General features: G+C 41.3%; 1 protein-coding gene across 5 annotated transcripts in view; it reads left to right on the top strand.

Moving 5' to 3' along the window:
• LOC144821103 (uncharacterized) overlaps positions 1–21,994 on the top strand; it is a 551,585-nt gene that overhangs the window by 394,341 nt on the left and 135,250 nt on the right. For all 5 annotated transcript variants that reach the window (XR_013608229.1, XR_013608235.1, XR_013608223.1 and 2 more), the window contains 5 exons: positions 12,016–12,220; positions 13,618–13,745; positions 14,320–14,514; positions 16,242–16,432; positions 21,616–21,793. The gene's annotated coding sequence lies outside the window, so the exon portion shown is untranslated. The remainder of the gene's footprint in view (positions 1–12,015; positions 12,221–13,617; positions 13,746–14,319; positions 14,515–16,241; positions 16,433–21,615; positions 21,794–21,994) is intronic.

The raw sequence follows: 21,994 nt of genomic DNA, 5'->3' as shown, positions 1-21,994 counted from the left end.
TCTCAACATGGCAGGCACCTCGCGGTGCCTGCCACGTTGTGCAAGGAAGTGCACGACATGCCTTCTTGGCATTGCGGCGGGCGGTGCTGAGAGCAACTCCCGCCACAATGTCAAGAATGCAGGATGCGCCCGCCAGTGTGGCGGGCGCACCCTAATGTCACGAACAGGACACTCGCACCAATGGCACCATCCTAATGACCCCCTATGTATTTCAAAATATTTAGCTCCCACCATATTCCCATACAAATGACACTACCAATATTGTGCAATATAACACTATTAAAATAATTAATTGATAATTAATAAAATTAAGATGCATTTTAAAAACAATCAAAAATAAATTAATTCACACTGTTAACACTATAAAACAATTTAAAATAAATAATCTAGTACACAATTTTTAAAAATATATAAAAATGTAATTACTTCACAGCCTACTCAACCCACATCCTGCTTCTAAAAAAATAACACAATTAACATATTTACCAAATAATTATTAATAATTAACACAAATAAAAAATAACTAATATCAAATTATTAAAAAAATTAACAATATAAAAAATGTTAAACATATATATTTATTAATAAAAATGATTAATTCATTAGTTATAATTAAATTACTTCCCCCCTATTTCTCTATAAACCCACAACCCGCTCCTAAATAAAGAATTACTAGTTAATTATAAATAATTAACTACCAATTGATAACTAATTAATTATTAATTAATTAGCACAATTAACAAGATACAATAATAAATACATGAATATTAACTAATTAAAATGATTTATTATTTAATATTTAAACACTTTCCACCCAATTCCCCTATAAACCCACAACCCGCTCCTAAAAAATAAAGCACAATTAACATATATATAAATAACTTATTAATAATTAACATCCAATAAATAACTAATTAATAAATACATATTTACCACAATTAACTATATGAAATATTAAATAAATACATACATATTGATTAATCAATATTATTTATTAATTATAATTAAATTACTTCCCACTTTATTCCCCTATAAACCCACACTCCACTCCTAAAATAAATAACACAATTAAATTAACTAATTAAATAATCAATAAAAAAAATGTAATGACCAATTAATATTTAATTAATACACATTTAATTTTGAATACTAATCAATAAAAATACGGAACACTAATATAAATATCGATATTATTAACAACTATATTTTAACAAACAATATTGCTAACTTCGATATAAAAAAATGCTATTTCTTACTTTCATGTCGATATTCTGTTCACCGATATTTTATATGTCGATATTCTATACCTCCGATATTTCCAACTCGATATTTTGGTAGGTCGAAAATAAAAACTCGATATTATGTCTGTTTACCCTTTCTTGAATAATACCCTATGTTTTGCCTTCATCCCAAAAACCTCTCTCAAGGTATTGTCTGGTAATTGTTTGCTTATCTTTGGGTATGACATCTCTTGTCACATTGTGGGGCCATCCTATGTGATTTAATATGTTTCCATGGCATCCATAGGTGGTTCCTTGTGAAATGCGAGTGTGCCACACCTTCACATCCATGATAGTTAGAATTTGGTGCATTGGATCAAAGATGAGCTTGTCAATCTTGTAAACAATATCAATGTATCTTTTATGTAAACCCTGGTGTTTTTCTGAAATGGCTTCAGGGCCAAATCAATGTATACGGAATAGAGAGTGCACTCATACTACTGATATTTGGTGGGTTGACTTGTTCTTTGTTGATTGGGGGGTAATAATGTATCGGCAATCTTTCTTGAGATGTTATTGTTAAGGTCTTCCTATTCGTCCCTTCCTATCAGTCTGGCATGCATGCTCTCATAAAGTACTTATTAAATTCAAGATTGTATCTTCCAGGTTAAATTAAAGGTGCGTACGTGGTAGTGTTATTGGTTAAGTTAGCTCCACACTTCAGTGTTATATGCTTGGAGTGGATATCAGTATTTCTCTGCCTTTGTCTGTGGACTTAATTGTAGTGTTGTTATAATGTTTTAACATTCACTTTCCCTTAAATTGTTCCATACACATTTTTGGCCACTACACTCTGTTGGCTTTCCAGCAGTCCATCTGTTTGAACACTGCTGTTTCAAAAGTTATCATTTCTGTGTGGTGGATTGCAGAAAGTAGACTTTGATTGCCCTCTCCTTATTCATATCTGGCATTAATAACAGCGCAGATCACCATTCAATTGGGGCTATGCATTTTTAAATAAAGCTTCGTCTGAGCTTGAGATCAGTCCAGGCTTTATTTTTAATTTTTAATAAATACCGAGTCCCTTCTCCTCAAACTGACGTCAAAATTGTCTATGCCCAGTAGCCGTTATCGCAGGCCCTCCAATATACCAGTTTAAACCTTCCCAAGAACCTCAGGAAAACACAATTATATTAGTTATACTCAGTTTGACTTCTAGCTGGCTATGGTTATCTTTGGAATATTCACAAAGTGAGTTGAACGTGATTGGCAGTCCATTTGGGCAAGTTGCAGCTCATTTGAGCACATCTATTCCTGTAGAATACCTCACAGGTCATCTTTCAAAGCCCTATTTCTTGAAGATCGTGGTGACATACTCACCTCCCTAAAAGCACTTTCTTGAAAAGATTTCTTCCATGCCCTTTATCAAAGCTCTCTCTGGGGACGCTGTCACCTCTAATCACCATTACTGATGCCTCCTTCATTCAAGGCATCTTTTCAAAAGCTTTCAAAACAGGTCAGATCCTCCCATTCTTAAATAAACCTACACTGGACCCTGATGACCTCACCAACTACAGGCTCATCACTTACCTACCATTCATTGGTAGGATCACTGAAAAAGCAGGCTATGTTCAATGCCAAGATCACATTAATGCTAACCAACTCCAAAACGACTACTAGTCTGTCTTCAGGTCATAATGCAGCACTTTGTTGCACATTGTACACAATGACCTCCTTGACCACAGATGATGATGGCTGCCTCTTGATATCTGCGGACCTCTCAGCTGCCTTCAACACATTTGACTATCCCACTGTATCCTCCTACACAGCCTGGAGTCTCCAGTGGGATTTACCTACAGTGTCCTGCATTGGTTCTCCTACTACCTTTCCATTGTTCACCTGGACACATTCCTTCTACGCTGTCCCCTGTTATCTTCATCCTGTAAATGGAGCTTTGTGGTGCTCTACTCCTTAATAACATCAAGAATCACCAGCATGCTGATGATACACAGCTCTACTTGAAAGTCTCCCATGCTACAGACACCCAGTGCACCAAACACTAGCTGCACATCACCCATACCTGGGTGACCAGTGCCTATCTGAAGCTCAACCCAATCAAGATATAATTCCTGTTGTTTGCAGAGCACAAGAAACAATACAAACCTGGCTCAGGTACCTAAATCTTGACGGCTTCAAACTCCAGCTTACGTTGCATATCTAGTCATTTGTATCCACACCCTCAAGGACATGTTCCAAAAACCAACATCAGTCTATGTTAGACCTGTCAGACTTAGGGTGGTCTTCCCCCTGACCTTTGCCTAGATTCTCCTGCTTTTGCTGAGTTTGTTTTGGTTGGCCTTCGTACTCTGCACTCTTTACCACTGCTAACCAGTGTTAAAGTGCTTGTACTGTCTCCCTTAAACATGGTAAAATTGTCTTACACCCAATTGCCACATTAATGTACTCATAAGTCCCTAATAAAGTGGCACTACGTGTATCCAGGGCCTGAAAATCAAATGCTAACGTGGACCTCCAGCATTCATTGCTCAATCTCCAAAAGTAGCCTGAAACATGTCTCAGGCCAGCCATTGCAGCATGGGTGTGTAGTTTTAAACTGCCATTTTGACCTTGCAAAATATACCTTTTTCCAGACCTAAACCTTCTTTTCAAACTATGTCACCTCTTTGGTAGGACCTGAACAACTCATAAGGCATGGTGCATTATATTCAAAAAAGTGAGACATGTGCTTGTAACTTTTATATGTAATGGTAGCGAAAGACGTGTTTTTCACTACTGCAAGGCCAGCCTCTCCAATAAGATAACTTTGGTCTAACTGATAACTTTCTGTTGGGAGTGTTTAGGAATTTTGAGTTTAGTCTTAAAAGCATTGTAAAAGAATTGTAATTTAAAAACCCTTTTAATGGTAAAGTTGGATTTTATGTAGAGTTCAGAAAATTCCACTTTTAGAAAGTTGGCACTTTCTTGTCCTAAACATTTGGTGCCTACAACCTATATCCTGGGCCTGCAACTTGTATCCTGGGTCACGTGATTAGCTGTAGCTGGCAGTTGGCCTTTGTGTATTTCTCCCAGACAGTGAGACAAAGTGTGAATAGGTGTTGGCTGGATTTCCTTGGCACATATAGCACAATAAAGAGAAGATTTTCTAACAACCTCTATTCAGGGAGATAACAGTGAAGGTGTGGCATCCATTTGTGGTCCTCTGCCCATTTTCTCTTTATACCTTCTCATTAGTATAGATAGCCCCAACCACTAATTTATGTTTTATATACTGCGTTTCTGTTTCCTCAGATGAAGCACTCTTAAAATATACTGCCTTGCAGTAGGGACGGCCCATGGCTTCTACACCTCGTAGCCCTCATTGTCTAATGTAACATTTCCTATACATTGATTTACACACTGTCTATGCATAAAATGTGTGTAATGTTAAACACTGACATACTACATTGCAATGAGAGTGGTGTTATAAATGAAATAAAATAAATGTGAACGATAGGCTATGGAAAGATAAAGGGCACTGTTGTTTGGTGGCATTGAGGGAATCTGTGCAGGAAGTTCTGGGGGTATGGTCGCTTTACATCGAACTGTACATAGAGCTTTCCCTTCTTATCAGCAGGGTGAAGGCTGGTAAGATACTTCGGTAAACCAATACTTCCACTGTGTGCTGGTGTGTATATAACATTTAATCAAAACTTTGATTTATGACAGGATCTCTCAATGTTCAGCCCTCGAAGCCTGATATAATTAACATGATTGAGTCAATCAATCAATCACATTACTTTATTCGGTATAAAACAAATACCATAAAAATACAAGTAAAATACCCAAAAAACTATTCAACAGTCTAAAATTCTCCATGATACATATTCAATACATCAATGATTAAGTACCCCTCCCCTCAGCCAATTCCTTCATAGGGCCATAAAAAGAGTGACATCACGGGTGACCTATGATCTCCCAATGCCCCTTGTTGCTCTAAGCCTGACCGCTGCCCTTAAAAAAATTACGGTACAAAACTGAGTCAAAGCATCTGAGGACAGTTTTAAAAATAACAAGGCCACCCTGGCATGTTTAAATATAGCTTTCTTTAAAATTCTCTTTAAGAAAAGTCTCCTTGATTGTGAATAAAATGGGACATATTAAAACAAAGTGAAGGGTATCCTGTAGAGCGTGTTGGTCGCAACCATATGGTCCATTCATCTCTATAGACGATGTATAAAGTGCCGGATCAGCTAGTACATGGTGCAGAAGATTTAGCCTGAACCTTGTCATTAAAAATCTATCATGGGCATTATGAAAATAAGACAGATAAGATTCGATGCCCATGGATGTTTTAGTTAAAAGATGTTCTCTCTCACTGACAGCTTAATCAGCTCCCTATCTTCCCTGAGTGTTGTGACATGCTTAAAAAAACGGTCCTTAACCATGGCCTTATCCTGTATAGATATTTTAGAAGGGTTAGTAAAAAGGTCTGCACATCCTATTCCCTCGAGGGTCTCCTTAACATACTTTAGCTATGGGATATTAATCCCCTGGTCGCGGGCGAGGCAGTCTGCTATGACCTGCCTACTGAATGTCGCCTCCGCGTTTGCCCAAATTTTAACCCAGCAGACTAGGGGTTTAACTCCCAACCTGGCCCTAATGTAACAAACGCCAAGTTCTTCATGGACAATATGAGATGGCCTGCTCTGAGGCACTTTGAGCAAACTCCGAAAATACTTATTTTCTTCAATTTTTTGTTGTTTCGCATCAATAAAACCCCATACCTCACTTCCATACAGCACTTTGGCGCAACACATGGAGCTATATAATCTCAAAATTTGCTCAGGTGACCATCGACCTAACCTTTTTGCAAAATGTATGATTGACCCAGAGCAACTAGTTAGAGTACGACATTTCTCCTCTAGTAAATTTTTAACATTTAGACGGCCATCAAATAAAATCCCCAGATACGAAAAAGAGTGCACCTTTCCCGGGCAATGTAAACCAATGGTATAATTGTACATTTTACTTGTTTTTTTGCCCACTTCCATAACGTATGATTTTGACAGATTGGGGGACAAATCTAAATTCTCCATAAAAGAAACAAAGCCGTCTATCAAAATCTGCAGCCTTTTGGGAGTACAGGCAAGGAGGACTGCGTTGTCCACGTAAAGCAGGACAGGGATCCCTCGAGAGCCAATCCTGGGTGTGTCAACCTTTAAAGTGCTAAGTGCCTCATCAAGTCTATTTATATACAATGTAAACAAAAATGGGGCCAGAATACAGCCCTGTCTGACCCCACTAGTGCATAAGAAGGGCTCTGTGGTGCTTCCCTCCTGATTGTATCTGACCGCGGCGGTGGTATTCAAGTGCAGGGATTTTAGAATATTAATGAGTCCCGGGTCCACACCAAGGTCACCCATGATTGCCCATAATTTCCCTCGGTTGACTCTGTCAAAGGCCGCCGTCAAGTCCATGAATGCCAGGTACACAGTCCTTTGGCTGGCAATAGTATACTTGGCTGAAAGTAGATATAAAGTGAGACATTGGTCGGTGGTTGACTTCCCTGGCCTAAAGCCAAATTGGGTGTCAGTTATAATGTGCTGATCCTCAGCCCAATCCATTAGCCGGATGAGGATAACCCGCCTTAAAACTTTTGCTGACACGTCAATTAGAGAAATTGGTTGATAACAAAGTGGACTATCCTAGTTACCCTTTTTTTAAAATGGGAAGAATCGTGGCTGTGGACCAGGATGGCGGCATTACTGTGTCAACTGCTGCATTAATAACCCTAGTCTGAATGGGCGCCCAGAGATCTACCTTCCTCAAAAAAAGGTCGGGTGGAATCCCATCAGAACCCGGGGCCTTGTTTCGAGTCAAACCTTCAAACCCTACCTTGATCTCACCCAAAGAGAATCTTATCAGGGTAATATTCAGTTCCCCCCTATTATCCTCCGACTGAGCCTTATCTTTGCAGTGATTGTAAACCCCATAAAAATACTCACGCCATTGCCCCGGCAAGATATTGTTAGCTAACCTGGGTTTATTTGCCTCTTGGAAACAAGGATTGTTTATAACTTTCCAAAAGGCAGTTGTGTCCTTTAACTCCATTGCATCCCTCAGAACCTCCCAGGCTTGCTGTTGTAATTTTGTTTTACCCCCTTTAACGGCTAGCTTATAGTTTGTTCTGCATAGGGTCACCCTACCCTTATCTCTTGGGGAAGATTTTAGAGCGACTTTCAGCTTTCTCAAAGCGCTAGAACATTGTTGGTCAAACCACCTTGGGTCGTCTGATCTAGCTCTATGTGATGTAGTTCTGAGCAGACCGTCAATTAATTGAGCGACGCCCTCAAAGGCCCTGACTAGTTCAACCCCCTCCACATCCGGGTCTAAGCAGCTCGAAATTACCTGTTCACCGTCTTTCAGTAGTGCTCTGTGAAAAGCTTCAATGGCCTGTGACCATCTCAGCTTCCTGCCTTGATCTGTGGCACATACCACCCCTCCCCCCCCCCACACTAGTTGGTTTCTTACGAAGGTTTAACTCAACAAGAGACAGAACAAGAGGATTATGGTCACTAAAAATACTCAAACAAATTCTTAAACCCGACACCCAGTTTTTTAGTGCTACGGAAACAAAGATAAAATCAATAAATAAAACACATCCTCTGCCTTTGAATGTGGGGTGGATTGTTTTGTCCTTTCCAACTTCAACCAGATCCATGGTATGTGTGAGGCTGTGCGTATTTAATAGTTTACATAGTACCCTTCCCTCCTTAGTGTGTTCCATATAGGGGCCCTCTTCCAATGTACACGATGACCAATCCCCACAATTAACTCTCAAATTTGGACACAGGTGGCAATTAAAGTCGCCAGCTAATACCAAGTGGGTGCCAACGCCCCTCGCTCCTGTATATGAGTGAGCCTACTATCCAGCTCATGCAAGCTTACAGTGCCCTGACCCGGTGGCGTTGCGTTTTAAAAATGTATGAAAATTAACTTGTGACCTTTGTTATAAAACCTAAGCCCCTGCTTAATATCTGAGTCCCAATCCAAGTCAATCCATCTGCCCTGTAGCCTGAGATCAACTTATACGACCAGCCCTCCCCTTGCTCTCCCTGATGATGCCTTGCGAGCCGGTACAAAGTAGGTTTTATAACCCTCTAAATGGAAGGTGCTATTCTCTACTTCCCATGTTTCCTGTAAACAGATCATTTGAAATTTCCTTATATAAAATACCCAATCTTCATTCTTGAATTTGGTGGATAAGCCTGCTATGTTCCAGGAAACTATTTTAAATTCTCTCTCATTTTGCCTATCTGAGCTAACCAATAGAAGGTGGGTTTGGGGCCCGTGGTCTTCCATAATTGTATTGTTAAGCTCTTGCGTTCGAGCTGCTGGATAATCTGAGCTAGTTGGACTTGCTACTCCCCCAATTGTGCTCGCCGTTTCTGTCCCTCCTGAATCTATAACGACGACTTTGCTTACATGGGCATGGACCCCTTAACTGCCCCAGGCAAGCCCAGTCAATCGATATTGTTTAAATCTCTAGCATTACTGAGGGGGGTGTAAGTGTTGTATGTCTGGAATATAAAGCCTCCCCCATGCACTCCCACCAAATGCGCCCTGTGTTAATGCTGGTTATTAGGGTTCATCATGTGTCAATGAAAGAATCCCAGTGGGAGCATTTTAATGCTTGAGCCCCCCTCATCCTGATGGAGCCCCTTACTCTGAGTGAGCAACTTGCGCGTGAGCTCGGGGTACCTTAAAGTTACAATCACGCAGTCCCCTGGGAAAACTTTCCTGGTACTACCAATCCAAAACACCCTTCTGGCCATCAGGATGTGCCTATGGTCGGTAATATTGAACCCTGCGTTCCTACACATCCAGTGTGCTGCCTTGTTAATCAACGTTAAGGTGGATTCTTCTCTATCACTCATACAGGCTGGAACGCCCGTCAAAACAACAGTGTATGGGTATGAGGTGGGGGGTAGATCTAAAACCGGCAGATCTGTAGTACCCCGGGCACTTTGAGTTGGCAACTCCCTAGAGTGTTGATGTGAGTGGCTCTACCCACTATATTAGTACGGGCTGTTTGTTGTACTGAGGTATTGCTTGCGGTCCCGGCTCTCAAGTCCCTATGTCCCCTAGTAGTAGTACTTGTGCTATTTCTATTTCTTGCCGGGGGAACTGAGTATGACACTATTCTACCCACATCCTGTGTGCCTGTGGACTGTTTGTTGACCCCGTTCCCCCCCCCACACACACCCGCTGCTACAGCGGGTATGGCTGGGGATTTGGGAGCTTCCTATTCCCATCGAGGGCACTAATCTGGGCCAAGAGTAACGACAATTTTTCTTCAATTGACATTGATTTGCCTAGTAGGGGCCCCAAAAGAACAGTTATCAATGTTTCCACTATTTTCCAATACTCAAGATCAACCTCCATCTCCGCACTAACACCTTTACCTCTGTAGGACGTTTGATTGCCTACTAAACCTGCTATAACAAAGGGACCTAGTTACATGGGTCCCTGGTCTGGGCTTTTATTTCTGTTTTTGTGTTAATTTAAAAGACGCCCCAACCCTGGTTCGCTTTGTTGGCGGCTCATCGCTATTTAAGGGCTTCGTGGTGCTAACACTGCAAAGTTTGGGGGCCCTTTTCGAATGGGTAATAACCTCCCCCCTGCCTAAGCTTGATGTGGTTGCATTACCTGTGGTAGGCGGGATCATCGTTGTAGCCCCAGCCCCCTGCCCTAATGGAGAGCCTGAATCAATATCCCCTACAATGTTCTGGAGAAGGCTCCTACAAACAGTCTGTGCCTCTGTAGGTTCTTGCAACGGGGTGGTGACGGAGGTGGCAAGACGATGGAGATGACTCTTTCCCTGTTGTTGTTACTACCAAGTGTGGCAGAACACGAATAGTTCGCATCATTAGGAGATTTAGTCATATCTAAACCGCCCATAGATGAGCATTTTTGGGCCACAAGGGTGTCCAGGGAAAGTCTTTTTTCCGTAACCTGGATCTGATGAACCAACATTGATTCCGCTCTGCTCAAAAAAGCATCCAGAGTCCCCGTAACCCCACCACCTACCAGAGAGCTAGTTGCCTTGCGCTTACTCATTCTGCGCTCAGTTTACACTTAAGCACAGAAGTACCACAGAACAGTACCTTATTTGTCTGCCCCTGAGTCCAACTCCGTTATTACCTTGGCGCCAAGATGTCAGGGGGGTGGCCCAGCCCTGCCACGTCCTGTTGCGGTCGGGCGCAGACGGGTCCACCCATGGCCTGGGCTTTGCCTGTGTGCCTCCCGCGCTGCGGGAGGCCTGGCCGCCTTTTAAGCTCCTCCTGGCACTGCCGATGATGAAAGCGGCGTGCGTGCCGCGCAGGCTGATGGGGCTTGTAGGCCCCCAGTCCTCCGATCCTTTACCACGTGTAAGTGATAAGTGGCTGGCTGGCTTGCTGGATACAGACAATGCAAATTGAGTCATGATGCATGCTTTAAGCGACTGGAGACAATTCAGTTTGATAAGTATATATATTTCAGTAGTGGTATAACACAGTGCTCCAATACCAGGCTTTTCTATTTTAAACTATTGTCTTCTCGTGTGTTTAACCACTGCTGTAACTCATAGAATTCATTTGGTTTTTTCAAACGAATATTCGGGAATTAAATATTTTTCCACAAAGTAAACTCAAAACACTCTTCCTTGTCATATATTATAAAGCCACCGAGTATTAAAGGTTTTACTTCGAAGCAGAATGTGTCCTTAATCTCTTCTTTAGAGTCGCCTGAGGCCATAGCAATAATTGGCAGCTCTCTGTTATATTAATATATGATCTAAGCTTGACGTAGATTCCATACCTTCCATAATCCTCTTTCCCTGGCTGCTGTCTTGGATAACCATATTATGAGCCGAGGTAACTCTATTATAATAGCGAGCATCCCATGGGATTCATAGAGGCCCTGAAATATGCGGCAATGATTTTACGTTTTGGATATCAGTCATTCACTAAATGTGCTTAGGTTGAGATTGACAATAATCCTGTTTTCAAACTGGGAATGTAGCGTATTTGTGCCAGCCCACCTGCTATTCATGTTAAACTGATAGACCCTCATAAAAGTATTGTGTCCAATAGTATTAATAAACTGACTGGCAGAGATGGAAGATGTGCGGGAAGGAGACTTTAATAGCTTCTTGCTGCTTCTGTGGGCCCAATTAAGACTGGCCAACTGTGAAATGGAGCCCCATGAGTACTTCGGGGATGATGCTGGTCACGTGGCAAGGCGAGGGGGGGAAGGGGGGTGTTGGGGAAACACCATTCCTTCTCTGCAAGCAGGGGTCTCCCAGTGAAGCGTTTTTCAAAAAGCTTACAATTCCTGTGCATCGCCTTTGGCTAGGAGGTCAGGGGTAAAGCCCTCTCGTGCTGCTTTGCATATGCATAATGCACCGAGTGAACTTGAAGCCCGAGTAATTGTCGCTGAGATATGGATGTGCTGTTGGTTTCAAATCAATCTTGTCACTCCCCGGAAAGCAATGAGAGATAATAAGTACTATTCACCTGATTGCCTTCTTGCTCTGAGACAGCTGGTGTCGCTTGTCCTCCTGATAACCAGGAGGTACTGATCTAAGGCAGGGATAAACAGAAGCCGGGAGCTCGCGGAATCTAAATGTGACAGTCGATGGCCAGGCAGAGGTTCAGGGGGGATAGGATCTGTGACACGTACGAGAAAGGAACAGCATTTATCTGCTCAGGTCGCAATGATTAGATGTCTTATTGTCTGGCTTTCCCTACAGCGGATGATTGATCGTACCCGCCAGCTGACTAATATCATAATTAACAAAGTTGCTGCCACATCGGGAGAAGTTTAATCGAAGAACTTGCCAGCGGTGTGATAACATTGTCAGAAACATCGCAAGCATTGCCGTCTCGACATTTGCTGTCATGGAGCCGCAGAGGCATGTCGACCGACTGAGAAGTGAAGAACAAACACAAATAAAGGTAGGATTTGTTGTGCTCATGTTTGTTAGCCAAATACATCCACTGATGTATCTATATTGTATATAATGTCTTTATGTCTGTAAATGTGCGTGTGTTACAAGTGTGTCCTGAAACGTATTTTTATACCATTTTAAAAGGTGTTTTAAAGAAAGAAAACAAAACTGCCTTCAGTACCATACATAATTTACAGAATTAGATTGTTAAGTTTTGTTTAAATATTGCCTTTTAGTTGTATCTTTTTGATGATATATTTAGCTTACAGCTTCTTGTTAACACCTTGAAGATAGTCACTAAAATGTATCATTTTGCTTTTGTTTTTTGAGCTTCAAGTGAATTATGTTAATTCTTTTCTACGGACGTGCTTCATTTTTCTATGAAGTTGTTCACTTTAATACCACTGACATTTATGTTCATCATAAAAATAGAGATTTATAAGGGGCAAGATATGTGCAATGCAACGCCTCTCACTAGCATAGCCCCTTGTGCATCTGATGGGACACAGTTCTAAAATCCCCTCTGATCTGTGCATCCTCAGACATGCATACATTGCATGCTGTGTTCATCCCTAGAGGACCGACCATACCGCATTACTAATGAGAGTTCAGCTGACAGTGATGGAGGTGGGGAGGGCAGGCTTCCAGCAATAAAGAAGGAAATCCAGTGGGGCTATAACAAAGTATATGTTTTGTCCCTAATGCGAGCATTCCATTGTCATGGTAAACCGGGACGCGTGCTAAGGCTCCCACTTGACTAGCAGGTTACCAGGGACACAGTTGCAGAGCAGAGCCATTCATGACTTCCTCATTAGCCCTGCTGCATCAGCAAGACCGCATCATAAATTCATATCATTCTGCACACAAACCCTTCTTCTATTGTAGCGTAGCTTTGGACACGTGCTCTGAATGCATTTGCAGATATGCCGCATCTGATCTATGACTTCATCTGGATCTTCATGAATACATTTGAAATATAAGTAATATAAATAATAAACTTGCAATGCATTGAAAGATCTGTTCAGGATACTCATTCATTTTATTTTGATATTTATAAGTGAAGCATTTTGGCTCTAAACCACACAGTAGCACTTGAGAGCAACAGGGCAATGTGATTGGTGGCTTGGGAGAGCACTGTAAATCGTACAGTTCCGGCTCTCTTTGAATGAGGTGAGCTTACCTTGTTCTTCACACCCACCCTGGCATGCTGAGCAGATAGTAGCGCCTTAGTTGGGGGCGGTGGGAGGGGGTAGAATTTAAGGGGGGACTACGACAATCTCTGGATGGTGGGAGCCCCGATTCCTCTTATGCTAGAGGAATTCCCTTTACCTGGTTTACTCTCAAGCAGTGCTTTTAGTCGGAGCCATTCACCTTGAACCCACTACTTTTTTTGTAATTTGTCAGGAGAAGCTGGATGTGGCGTCTGACAACCTCCTGTTCCTAATGGACCACGCCCCGCTGTCAAGAGTAACTCATCCTCGAAGGGATACTTTTGCCTGGCGAGAAAGGATTCCCCCGCTCATGAAGAACAGGTAATAGCTGCAGGCAAGCTGTTGCCTCACCCATCATGTTGTCTGCTTACAAATATTGCGTCCAGATTTTTGCAGAGAAATTTGTGAATACTCCCTCTAAAAGTATGGAAATGATGTAGACAGTGCCATGCATAGCTTAAGGGTGCTAGTGTAAATGGCAAATTAGTGCATGGGGCAGACAATATGTGCATTGTTAAGTCCCAGTTGTTGCACTCACCATAAAATGTTTATCAAAGAATAGACTTTTGATGTGATTGGAATGTAACGAGATAATATGCACAATTAATACTGAACGTGTAAATCTAGCAGCTGATGGGCCAAGACGAGTAGCAGATCAGCAGTGTATGAAACGAGTTGTGAAAATAGGACCGGAATGCGTTTCTTGCGGAGGAGGGAAGCTGCAGAAAATGTTAATAAAGATTAAAGTTTAATTGACCTTTGTCGGGGCTCCTAACCCCTGTGGAATTAAAAACGCGCGAGAAATCATTCTGTCCAATTTAAATGCTAACGCCCGACTGGATGCGTGGCTTGTCATTCGCGGAAGACCCACGTCCCTTTGTATTTTTTTCGTCAGTGAGATGCGCCTGAAGAAGGAGCACGTCTCTGCCGTGGCGGAGCTGTCTGAGAGGCAGACGCCCCTCTCGAAGAGCATCGCTGAGGTGGCTGCCACGGCGGAGGAGTTTCATAGAAGGACTGGCTAGCTGTGGGCGATCTTTACGTCCGCAGCCTGGAAAAGATCAACAAGAAAAGCAGAGAATTCATCGAAGAGGTGAGACACACCAGAAAGCTGTGTTTTTTTTTTTTTTACATTTTAGCAACAGCTACCCTGTGCATTTGTTCATTCCCAGACCTCAGATTCTGCAAACTTGCCAAAATGCTTTATTATTTCAAACACTGTCGCTGTTAGCCCAAAATGACTGAGTGCATTTGTGAAATGTGCATTTCATTTTATCACTGCATACTGTGCCATTTCCGACCGTCAATTTCATTACATTTGCTGCATAAGCATCGCAATTGTTTGTGTTTGCATCGTCTAAGGGTGTGCTCTTGGCTTAGCAAGCCCACGTCGCAGGGGTTAGTAGCTCCAGCATCCTTTTGCCTCTTGTAAGAGGTGGTCTTGGCTGGGCTCTGCCTACAGTGTTCGTACGGTTGTTGTGCCTGCTTTACGCTGGCAGTTAATGGGGTCATTCCGTCTGAAATTATCATTGTTATTATTTTACTCCAGCTGCAGTCCCTTTGTTAAAGCGTTGGAAACATCAATGGTTTATTTTGATTTGGGACTGAAATGCACACTTGGCTATTTAGTGAAACACTGACTGTTTTGAGGTCTAACACTTAATGTGTTAAACTCATTTTTCGAAAAGTAGTTATTAATCATGGATTTTATCAATACTTTTGCAAAAAAAGGCGTTCTTCACAGGCCTGTGAAGAATGCCTTTTGATTAAAAAAAATATGGAATAAATCCATGCCAGTGTTTTTGTCAAATTCGTACAGGACTGGAGAGTGTTGTTCTGTAATTTCTTTAGTGGTCTGTGTCAAACCGTTTAGAAAGCCTCTGTTCCCCTCTCCTTCTATACTTTGCTATTTAGTGTGCAGTCAGCCACATGCGAGCAGAAGGCAAACCTGATTGTTGAAGGGTGGCAGAGTTTTTTTTGTTTTTTATAAATATAGAGTGAACCCTCAAGATATAACACCCGATCCGCTGTCTCGAAGCAACTGCATGTCATCTACAAATAATGTTTACATAGTGATCTAACGTCATGCAGTATTGACGAACAGAGACATCTGGCATCCCTGAGCATTGTAGGAGTAATGAAAGGTGACCAAACCATTGGCACCTTGTCAGATAGCGCCTTAAAGATTGTGGGGAAAAATATTCCTATTCCAGTGAAGGATCTATTTTTATCACCTGGCTGTTAGCAAGATAGATTTTACTACAACACCTTCCTCCTTTGAGGTGGGTGAGCACATTGTGGCTTACATGAGGCCTGATGCGCCCGAAGTTTCAGATTTCTTCTAGTTAGAATAAACTGAACAAAGTGTTGCCTATTTGACAGAAGACAGACTTTTCAGTTGACAATGTAAAAGTGCCCAGAATGCAGAATATATGTTTCATATCCTAACGGCGTTATAAAAGATGACTAAACTTGTTTCAAACTAAAAAGCACAATGGGTGTTAACTTTGTCCTTGCTGTTCTCACTCTTTCCCCATTTCATTGGGGCTCGTTGCAGCCCTGTTTTTGTGTTATCCTTTGTCAGGCATTAAACAGTGATCATAAATACAATTGAAGACGCTACAATCGTGTGTGGCGAAATTTAAAATTTAAATGTGAATATGCATAGTAGTGTCTTCATTTTTTTGATTGCAGTGCATATTGATAGTGAAGAAAAGAGCAGAGAGATACGGTGTGTATCTAAAGGCAGTTCAGGCAAACCACTTAGCCATGCATGTCATTACTAACAAAGCATTTGATGTAAACTTTTTTTATTTTAAGAAAACGTTAACAATGAGGAGGTGCTCTTGGAGACAGGACACATCACCCCCTTTCATGAAATGCAAGACCGTGTCAACACGAAAGAGCCATGTGAGAAACGATGGTCGACTGCTGCCCATTTTAACACCTGCTTTGCCCAAAGGATAAACGGACCTCTCCCGAGATTGACTGCAGAAGATGTGGAGGATGAGGTGAGCTCGAGTTGTTGTCGTGTAGTAAATGAACGGATCTGGTGCAATTTGGAGATGTGTGCCAATGGCAACTAGTGCTGACTATTGTAGTGGAGGACCAGATCTTACAGAACATAGCACTTTCCTCAGAAACCAATTCTGCTAATCTCTTCAAAACTCAAAAACTGAAACGCCAATGTCAGTTAGTGTTTTTATAACAAACATTGTTAAAGCCCATATGAATCATGTTTGGCTTTGCCTATGCTTATTTTGTTTTCTCATGGCTTTTCTAAAATGTATTTTTTTTGGTGTACAGTGGGTCTTTGCCAAAATGTTTTACCTATAATTAATATGCAGCATTGGTAGCTAATGGTCCATGTGTTGTAGGAGTCTGTGTCTTGTGTATCCTGAGACGAACAGCCATAACAAGAGCGTAGTTGGGGAAACTTGACCAGGATTTAATACTCCACATTTTGCTACACTTGCAGGATACAACATTAAGTTTCCATGTAGTAATTATACGTTTTCTTTACATGAAAGATACAAAGGCATTGTCTACAGTTAATGAAACAGCGCAATCTTTTATATGATTCGGATGTCAATAATTTGACATTGTTAACAAAACTTGAAAAAATATACATTTTCATTGTTTTGAAAGATCATCACATACAAATACATTTGATTACATAGGAAAACGAACAAAAATAGCATCAAAAGCCAATATAAACTCATAAAAAGAGCAATCATAAAATCCAAATATCTAAAGCAGAATAAGAGCGAACCCTCTCCTTCCCTGTTAGTTTATCAACCCCTGATTTATTGGTGAAGGAAACGCGGGTAGACGGTCATGGCATCATAAGGGTGGCTTTCTACTACAACTACTGGTTTAGATCAGGGCAGCATTTCCAAATCTCAAAATGTTTTGTAAAAATTCTATTCTAGCCACATATAACCTCTCAAACAGCTTGACCCGTTTTAACATGCTTAACAATGGAGCCAACAATGGTAGAAGTCTGGACTTCCAGTTTTGCAATATAAATGATCTGGAAACCAATGAGACAATGAATACAAACTGTTGCTGCCACAGAGAGATTTCTAGGTTCTGAAATACTAGTCTGAATAGGGCCCTGAGTGAAACTGAGTGTAGGTCAGCTTGAAGCTGTTGGCTTAGAAAGCCAAATACCTGCTCTCAGAAATAACAAAGGTGCAAGCAGGCAAAACATGTATTGCTCCAATCTCCTCTAGCATAGGAGCATCGAAAGCAGCAGGGTGAGGTAGCCAGATACATCTTATGGAGGAGATCTAGTATATAATAAAGCAGCCACTTGCTAAAGCAGGCTATTCTGAAATTAGCTTTGCTAATTGCTCTACTAGTAATCCTATTATAGCAGCTCCAAAGTTTATGAGCTATCTGATTGCTGGTTATAGTCGAGATCGTTCTTAATAATGGAGGTAAAGTTTTGTCAGCTAGTGTTGAATAGAGCGGACAATGCCAGTTGTCAATATCCATTAAGGTGGCAAATGAAGAATACCTTGCTTATGTCTTGAGCTAAGGAAGATGCATCCTGATAGCTCTTACTAATGAAACTCCTAATTTGGATATAACTAAACCAGAGACTTAGAGAAATATTAGAGAAATTAGGGACTAGAAGATCCTAGGGGATCACAGCTCCAGCTTGAACGAAATGTGCCAGCAAGGGACATCCAGCCACTTCCCATCTCGAGATTGCACATTTGTCTAGCGATAAACCTCACTGGGAGGCACCCTTTAAATGTAGAGATGAATTGCTCCAGGGCACCTTGTATCCTTGCCAAGTTTTGGTAAATCAAAATCTCCCTAAATGTGGCGTCTTATATCTAGTACGTTTGGGGAGCCTAAGAATTTGTATAAACGCAACCTCAGTACTGGCTTCTATAAGCATCTTGGTGAGCTAGATACTATATGTCTAGAGTCTTCTTGAGTTATTCATGCAGCTTAGCCAATCAAGAAAGCAGCTTGATAGTACCTTTTGATTCTGGGTAGAGCTAGCCCACTATCTTCTATGCCTAGCTACAGAACTTCTAATTTTATGTGGGGCTTACAAAACCTCCCAGGACACAATCAAATTAGTCAAAGTGGGATTCGGGAATCTTACCGGCTTCCGTGTGTCAGACGGCCCACGGCGGTCTGACGTCATGGTGGGCGCGTGCGGAAGACCTGAACCTCACACGCGTGGAATTCTCCCACACTGCGGGGGAATTCCTTGCGCAGTGAAGCAGTTAATAAGAACATTAGCAAACACAAAAATAAACAAGGGGAGTATGGCCATCTTAACTAGCGTGACTCGACTGATAATGCTAGAGATTGCCATTGATTTAGTAACCCACAAACTTTATTCATGGAAGATCAATCAATCAATCAGGGAATTGTAAGCGCTCTACTCACCCGTGATGGTCTCAAGGCGCTGAGGGGGCGCAGATCTGTTTAGCCGAAGAGCCATACCTTGAGGGTCTTCCTGAGGGTGTTCAGGGTGGGGGCGCGTCTGATATCTGCCGGTAGCTCATTCCAGGTCTTGGCTGCAATGTGAGAGAAGGATCTTCCGTCTGCTCTAGCTCTGTGGATGCGCTGGGTTTCGGGCAGTGTGAGGTTGTAAGATCGATAGTTACTTTTGGGTACGTGGAAGTTGATTCTGTCATTGAGGTATTTGGGTCCGTTAGATAGATCAATCGATATAGATCGGATGGGTTGCCAGTAACAAAAATCCCCAAGTATCTGTTTGAGTGGCCAAGGGTGAACTGAACCTGCATTTAGATCGAATGGAAACAGGGAGAGGAGTTGAAAAGTAAGGCTCCGGATTTAGAATGGTTAACTTTAAGGCCGCTGCTACACGTGAACTCCTGGATTTTGGCAAAGACCTTTTGAATATTGTCTCTTTCAGCAGCCAGGTACAAAATTATGTCATTGGCAAACAGTATCAGCTTGGCTTCGTTGTCAATAGGGGTCCTCATTGCAGGATCTTGTTTCAATGACAAAGCTAGAGGTTCAATAAACAAGGAAAAAAAGCACCGGAACATGGGGAAGTCCTGTGTGTTATTAATGACTATTTTCGCATAATCTGCATACTAAAGGGTGCGCAAAAGGTTAAAAAAAAGTGATGGAAACCAGAATTTAGACAAAATAGCAAATATCACATCCCTTTGCACTACATGAAATGCTTTCTCATCGTCAAATATTATATCTGCCTTATTATGATTAACTAAAAAATAGTTGGTGGCCTGGATCAAGTAGTTGGTGTTGGTTGACATTAATCTTGTTGGTAAAAAGCTATTCTGGTCAGGAAGGACCAAACTTATTAAAATCTTATAATCGCAGTTTAACACGCTGTTGGGCCGATGTGAACCAGGTTTAGCCGGGGTCTAGCCCTTCTTCAAAAAGCTAACTACAACAGTCTTAGTGAATGTCTTGCGCGGGGGGGGGGGGCTTCCCTTTGAGTAACTCCTTATAGATGATAACCAGGGTGTGGCATAATTGACTATATATTTTGTAAACTTCCGCCAGGAGCACATGATAGTGTAACCTCAGCCGCGACTGTAATGAAACTAGTTCAAGTTTTCCTTTTTCTCCACATGCTGCTAATTGCCACTTTTGAAAAAAAAAGGATAATATTTCGTCCTGTGGCTTTAGCTGTAGCTTCTGGCAGGGTTAATTAAAACTAAACATTGGGCCTCAAGGATAAGGTGCAAAACACCAACTCACACAAGAGGCAACACTGAAATGCAGGTTGTAGCTTTCCATATCATGACTGAGAAATATGTACTTTTTAGCTTCAGTCATAAATTCAGATATTTTCTTCTAAATAATTGCACACAAAAGATCAGCCATTTTCCCTTCGTTTCTCAATATATGCCCAATAACGAAATGAGATATCAGTGCATTCTTAAGTTCAAGTTTAAATGATCTCTTCTTACACCCATATGGATCAGACTTGTATATGAATCCCCTATCTTAAAATGAAAACTGTGTGAAATATAAAACTCCTTCCCGATTTTCGTTTATTAATACGGGTTTTCCAAAACAATATTCTAATTAACTATGAATCAGCAACCTGTTAAAAAGAGGTCAATAGCGAGGCATTATGTCTTGAATTATTAGCATTCTGAGAGCATTTTAAATTAAAGGTGCACTAAAACAAAAATATTGAGCAACTATACAAATTCCAAACAGACTACAGAACAGACTGTGGAAAGATGTCCTTCCATTGTTCAGCTGACAGCATAGTCTCATAGACTTGCTCCAGTGCCTCCATTGCACTCCAGTAGATACTGTGGAAAGACTTGCGGTTGTGGCACGTCATGGAGCACAGTGGGAAACAGTCTTTCTACTGTGTTCATTTCAATTGCAGGTGGCTAGGAGCAAACGTTGGGGACATAGTTGAATACCTCTTACCTGGCTGCCAAGACTTGGAACTCCCTCCCCATCCAACTTTGGCAGACCCAGGACCATCTCGCCTTCAGGAAACAACTCAAGACCTGGCTGTTCGAGCAGTAGCATACCCCTCCCCCCAAGCGCCTTGAGACCCTCCCGGGTGAGTAGTGCGCTATACAAATGGCATGATTGATTGATTGATTGAAAGTCTAGCCGAGAAGGAAGCAGCGGCAGTGATACTGCATATCATTTTCCAAGGAGGAGCTCAGTGAAAAGGGTTGACAAGTTTTGCTTTTCAGGGTCTGGACTTTAAGGGTTAGCGATTTGCATTTAACCTTTTACATGTGTTCCTATTAGAAAACTGTTATGATGCAACTGAATTAATCAGGTGAGACTGGTACCTTCATGATGATGTTTTGCCGTTTGATACTGTGTATGGTTTTGAATCTTTGAAGGTGAGGGATGTTATCAAGAATTAACTTATTTGCCTTCATATGACTACTTTTTAATTTGTACATCCTCTGTATGATTTAACTGATTCCACCAAATGTACGATTTGTATCAATCTTTCTACATAATGCTATTGTGACACAATACTTTACTAGTATTTGTGTCTCTACTACAGATAAGGTTGCAATGTGTCATAAAGAAAGTGTGCTGCCCTGTAAACAGGAAAATCAATGTGACTTAATATTGGTTTATTATGAGAGCACAAAGTAGCCTGAGGTGAAAGAATAATAGATTCATCTTAATATGTGTTAAATAAAAATCAATAACTTCATTTATCTTTTTTCATCAGGTTCGAAATTTATGGAGCTCAAGCTAAATATTGACCAAGTATTTTCATCACCCAGATTTGCAAACCCCGTTGAAAGTAGCCACAACCATTACAACCAAGGTTTAAAATGTAAAACTAACATCATAAATGGCTATTTTGCACCTGGCGTCGTCAAGACAATGGAAAAAAGAGTCAAAAGGTGAGATCATGAGATCATGGCTTATCCGTTTTTTTCTCTTTTTTGATTGAAGTGTTGTAGTGTAATTATGATGTGTTTCCTTTTGTATGCTGTCAGGTTACTGCTTTTGGTGAAAGCTGAGTTCTGTTGTCATAGTATGTAGCAACATTTGTGGTTTTTAACTTCATGCATCACTAAATGGCTGTTAACCAAGTATATTTC

The sequence above is a fragment of the Lissotriton helveticus genome, chromosome 1_1, assembly GCF_964261635.1.
Source record: "Lissotriton helveticus chromosome 1_1, aLisHel1.1, whole genome shotgun sequence".
In the NCBI taxonomy this organism is placed as follows: Eukaryota; Metazoa; Chordata; class Amphibia; order Caudata; family Salamandridae; genus Lissotriton; species Lissotriton helveticus.
Note: the sequence above shows the minus strand (reverse complement) of the source record. Positions and strands in the feature narration are given on the sequence as shown.